The sequence below is a fragment of the Boleophthalmus pectinirostris genome, unplaced genomic scaffold (genome assembly GCF_026225935.1).
Source record: "Boleophthalmus pectinirostris isolate CB_2022bp ecotype Guang Dong unplaced genomic scaffold, ASM2622593v1 HiC_scaffold_9, whole genome shotgun sequence".
In the NCBI taxonomy this organism is placed as follows: domain Eukaryota; kingdom Metazoa; phylum Chordata; class Actinopteri; order Gobiiformes; family Gobiidae; genus Boleophthalmus; species Boleophthalmus pectinirostris.
The window spans coordinates 18604076-18610075 of record NW_026571541.1 but is presented as its reverse complement, the minus strand read 5'-3'; the positions used below and the strand labels follow the sequence as shown (position 1 = coordinate 18610075).

The following is a 6000-nucleotide window of genomic DNA, read 5'->3' as shown; positions in this document are numbered from 1 at the left end:
GTGTTAAATCTTTATCACAGTTTTACATCAGTCAAGTGGCAGTTTGTGAAGAAAAAGATTGTGGGAAATACTAGTACCACAAGAAATACTATGTTATCAATACAAAAGATTCAATCTCAAATACAGGAACAATTTTTGATGGGGAGTGGGTGGTGGTCAATATTAAAAGTGCAACATTTAACATAAACATCATCGATAGAGTGGTCAGATCCTTGCAATTCCAGCTCCCACAGATGAATGTTGTGTCCTTGGCAAAGACACTTTGCCCCAGTGTCTGTGTACACTGGTGTGTGAATATATGTGTGAATAGGTGAGTGGTTACTTGAAGATGGAAAAGTGCAATATAAAAATGTGACTATTTACCACAGTGAACATGGAAAAAGTGAAATGTTAGGAAAATATTGTTGTTTTATGGAAACAGGTTGGAGGTAGTGATAATTCCGGGAATGTCCCAGTTGGACTTACCATGTGGTACAGTCCAGGTGTCAGATCCAGGTGTGGGACAGTCCTTTGGTTTCCTGCTGAGCCATTTTCAACCCCTCCAGAGCAGATGACACGACCAAAACACAGTCTCTATTCATACTTTGCAGTGACATCGGGCTGGGGGTGTTCCACATGTATCTGTATTGGTGAAATGTTCAGGAGTTACCACGGAGACAGTATGCACAGATTAGAACAACAACAACAACAATCAAATAAGTTTTAAAGCAGTCTGAAAACTCAAGAAAAAAAGCAAAATGGATCAGGAGCCTGTAATCAATATGAGCATTCATGGTGCTGTTGAGGAGTTTGATTTTCAACAAAAAAAGACTGTTGGCTAGTTAGCTTGTTACTGTTTTGTAATTTGAGAGACTTTTTTGAGCACACAAATCATCTCACCTTGTGGTTCCTGATTTAATTGTAGTTCCAATTAAATCAGCTCCTTCTGGCCAGATTATGTTTAAAAAAACCTAAGATTAAAGTCAGAGTAACAGAGCCTCAAACAGAGCAGAGCCTCTAGTTAGCGTCACACACCCAGGGAACTTTGATGACATTATCTGCAAAGTATCAACAATAAAAAGATATCCAGCAAAAGCCATGAGAAAAATCAGCAATAAGAATCTTTGCGAAACAGTTTGTCATTCTGTCAGACTAAAGTTTATGTAGTGTATGTTTATTTTACTCCTGGGTGTCAGACTTGTTCAATGCATGGGTGAACAGGGTGCCGATAGCATCACCCAGCCACGAGCGGGGTAATTCCACCACAGCCACTCCATAAAATGTCTCATGTTACACACTATTTATATCCAATTGCGTGGAACTACATAAACACTCCTTGCCCTAGGTGTTTTTTGTGGCCATTTTCTCCCTCTTCCTTTTTATCATTGGAGCACTAAATTAGCCTTCCCAAGCCACCCACATCCAGATAAGGACTGTCTGTAAGCACTTATCAGTTACTGCAGACACACAACCAAAGGAGCGCTATTTAAACAGTCACTTGTCCGTATAGATAGTACATCTGTTTTCACTGGTTTTGTAAATATTATGAATACAGCATACTGCCTGTATAGTGGGAGGTTTGGGCAGGGTAACTTTGATACATGATATAGAGTGATTGGTTTATGTTGCGTGTGCAGGCTTATGATTATGTAGTCTTAGCTTGAATAGCAAACTAAAATACATATTTCAGGAATCTTTAATGAAATACACGGTCATTTTTATTAATGGGATTGTAAGGTTAACCTGAAGTGCCCATATTACACTATTTTATGATCTATGTTGTTTCCTGATCAAAAACAGACCTTGAGTTGTGTTTTGTTTCTTTCACACATGTTTTAACACACAAACCCTACATATGATGTCTATGTTCTTCGCTCTAACAGATAACACTCTGGTCCACCTTGTGATGTCATGTGGTAATATGGGAAGTGCTCCAACTTTACTAGAATCACTTGGATAATTTCAGATATGGAATTGCCAATTTCTACTGAACAAAATGTAAAAAGTATTTATTCACTTGAAAACAACCGCTTCATGACATCACAAGGTGGAACGGAGAATTTTGAGCTTTGGAGATGCAGACAGACTAATAATAAAGGATAACTCAAAAGTGTGAATGAAACAAAACACACTTACAGGTACCGTATGTCCTTGAGGAAATAAAGGAAATTAAACCATGGCTAAAACCTAACACAAGTCAATTTTGCACAATATAAAATCTTTACCAAATAAGCATTTAATCATTTTTAACAGTGTTTCTTGATACTTAGTCAGAGTTGACTCATGTTTGAGTAATCCTGCAATGGAGGGTTGGAAAATGTCTGGGTTTTTCTTCAACCAAACCCCTATCTCCACCCACTGCTCTGTACATAGTAGTAATTATTTCAAAACTTCAGAGCCAGAGTTGTACATAGGGTCTAAAATATAGTGTATAATATTTTTTCAACAATAAAAACAAGTGCATGAATATGGTGAATTGTCACTATGGAGAAGTGAGGTCTATTTGTTCTGCAGTTTTGGACAGGAAGACAATAGATACTCAAAACATTTCAGAGCGGGGAATAAATCTCATAATATAACACTAAGAGCGCATCCACAAGACACCACATCAAAACAGAGACTAAATCTGGAGTTAAACCTGGAAAATACCAGGACTAAACACAACTTTTGAAAGTGTAATTATGCGTGAATTCAAATATAAAACATAAGCACTGAAGCATCCAAACACATTGATGTTTTTATGTATACAACATGTGGATAAGTCTGTGTACTCCTTGAACAAATACTGCTTATCCCAGTGAGTGAATGAGCCTCAGAGCACAGAATCTGCCTAGCAACCGGCCCCCTTGCTACCTGTAGCTTCTCAGTTTTGGCTTGCAGACTTTTGTGCCCAGTGGGAAATAAACTCACAAGACTGTGGGTTTTATATGTGTGTCAACAATTAATTATGTACTCCCCGGGGGTAAGATTGTCAGGGGCTGATGGCAAACTGCCTATTGCTGCCTTCATCAGACTGTTTAGAAGAAACCTGTGGAGTCGACGTATACCTCTGATTAGACCTGTTATATGTATTTCAGCATGGTACTGTGAAGAGGTTCATGTGAACACTATAGTCAGTGTTGGAAGAAGGACTTGATTTTGTTTCTTAAGTATAAATACAGATACCAAAGCAAAAAAAAATAAATAATAATAATAACTCAAGTAAAAAATGACTTAAGTAAAAATAATTAAGTACCTATTTAAAAATGTACTTAAAGAGTAAAAAGTAAAAGTATTTTGCAAGGTCTTATAAGACTTCAAATGTAGTCACTTTGATAAAGATTTGTGCAGTACAGTACAGTATTTAGTATTTAGTACAGTACTTTTACTTCCACCACTAACAACAGTACACTAGGCCTGTCATGATAAATACTATATCGACTTATCGTTTAATATATGAAAGCCAGAACACTATTTTTGGGGCGTCATATTTATAGTGCATATTTTTTCTTGAAGCTACAAGGAAAATTCTGGTTACTTTTCGGTGATAAGATTTAAGCCGTAAAAGGTTGAATTAATAACTTCTATGACTCATTACAGATGCAAGCTAAGTACTGCAGTGTTTTATTTTGCTATTTATTTATTGAAACTCAAGTTTTTTAACAGTAAGGTAGATTTAGAATTGTTTTTGAGGTTTAAATCTACTATTTCAGCAATATATTGCTCTTCATAAGTTATTGTACAGTACACACAAATGTGCCAGTATGTTTTTGGAAGCAGTCAAATATTTGAACTGTAGCCAATTATTTGCTCTTCAAAGAAAACCACAATGTTCTGTTGCTCCCACCACGTCATTAGGCAACACAGGTAACCTTGTGATTTAAGTATTAAGCAATGATTCATAAAAGAACTGAGACAGTGATGCTATGAACTGAGATACTACCAGTGGTGGAAGCACATAAAAGTAGTAAAAAAAAAAAAAGTAGATATCTGTAGATATCTTAGATTTTCAAATAGATACTTTTGCTTCTCTACTTGAGAACAGGTATCTGTCCTTTCTCTCCACTACATTTTTGGACAGAAAGGTAAAAGTATTTATTTTTATTATTGTCTGAGACCTGCTAAAAAGGCTGAGGGTTTATTTTTAACAAATTACTACTGAAGTAGTTTGAGCAAACAAAAATATACAAATAAAAACAGCTATAAAAATGTCTGATTTAGTTGTTTCTAGTGAACAAAGTTCAGCACAAATCTATATAAAAATCAATACATTTGAAGGATTTAAGACCTCAAAATATGCATCACAAACTTTTTTTACTTTTTACTCTTTAAGTAAATTTTTAAACGGATACTTAAATGCTTTTTCTTCATGTGATCATCTGAGACTTTTCTTGAGTATTTCTTTTGCTCTGGTATTTGTATTTTTACTTAAGTAAAAAAAAAAAGGTGTTTATCGTGTTATTACTGTACCTCCATCTTTGCATCAGAATCAATAGAAGCCTAACATGACTAATCATTCAGTAGAATTTTCTGTGTTTTCTTTTTACAGTATTAAATTCCATGCATTGGTCGCTGAACTGCATCTGTATGGCTAAAACACATGGTAAAAATATGCATGAGAGGATGGAATGTGTAACGACAGCAGCAGTACACATAAATGACACTGATGATGCTCTATTTCACCTTGTGATATCATGTAGTGGTAGTTTTCAACTTAATAGCTACCTTTTACATTTATTTATTAGTTCAGTAAAGATTGACAAATCCATAGCTGAAATTATTCAAATGATTCTGGTGAAGGTGTATGGAGTTTAAAAATACAATGGAGCACTTCTTGTATTACAAGACATCACAAGGTGGAAAAGAGTATTTTCTGTATGATCTTAACCTAACTAGGGGGTTTGTGTGTTATAAACATGTGAATCAGATCAGAAAATAGTGTAATATGAGCTCTTTAAATAAATTATATTCTATCTTCATCTTACATGCATGCCAGGTTATATATCATAGATTTTTTAAATTACTCTTATTTCTTATATGATTACGCCATCCCAAAACACATTTCTAATTTATGAATTTTAAACTTTTGATTTAGGCTATGTCCTCACAGTGTCTGTATCTTACAGTATTGTAAAAATTGTTGCCATGAAGATATATTTGAATGAATATCGTCTCTAATAATAATAATTTAAAAAAAAGACTACAAACTTGCAAAGTGACCTTGTTATAAATATAAAAAGTAAAAAGTAATTTCTACTAAACGGTTTTTCTCAAGACATTTACAGGGACTTTTCAACACATTTCTGAAGGAGTACAAAATAATAATGTGGCTCTTTTCATTGGGGAAATATGAAAAAAAAAAAAAAGATTTTCATTTTTGTTGCTGTAGCCCATCTCTTGAGCACAGTAAGTTTGGACAGGTATTTATCACACTGAGGCGACTAAAAGCTTTATACACACTCAATTCATGTGGACCTGCTTCCCGTATGGGGATAGAGATCTGGTCCCCATGACGTAAATCCTTTATTATTAAAACATGGTTTAAAGTTCAGGGTAACTCTTCATAACATCACATTTAGCCTTAATAATGCTTGAACACAGACTTAAAGGTCTTGTCTTATATCGCAAAGTTGACTCTTGTGAGCTTTAAGCCATATTACAATGTTATCTCCTCAAAAACATACCTGGAGTTGTTTTGTTTGATTCACACATGTCTAAGTAATCCTGCATTAGTCCATCTATATTTCTTAAGCTCAAAATGCATGTAGTTTTCATGTTAACAGATACTTTTTATCTTTTCTTCAGTAGAGATTGGCAATTTGAGAACTGAAATCATTCTAATAGTTCTAGTGAAGGTGTATGGAGTGTCAAATCACAGTGGAGCACTTCCTGTATTACCACATGACATCACAAGGTGGAACAAAGTGTTTTTGGTGTGAGAGAACTCAGCCTATATGCAAGAATTGTGTGTTAAATGTGTGAAAATGACACAAAACACAACTCTGGGTATGTTTGTGATGAGGAAACAACATAACAGAGAAC

At 34.8% G+C, this 6000-nt stretch overlaps 1 long non-coding RNA gene across 1 annotated transcript in view; it reads right to left on the bottom strand.

Moving 5' to 3' along the window:
- Positions 1-471: 471 nt before the first annotated feature.
- The window catches only part of LOC129407300 (uncharacterized), a 31856-nt gene continuing 26327 nt past the window's right edge, over positions 472-6000 (bottom strand). The window contains exon 3 of the long non-coding RNA XR_008631484.1: positions 472-621. This is a non-coding gene — a long non-coding RNA (uncharacterized LOC129407300). The remainder of the gene's footprint in view (positions 622-6000) is intronic.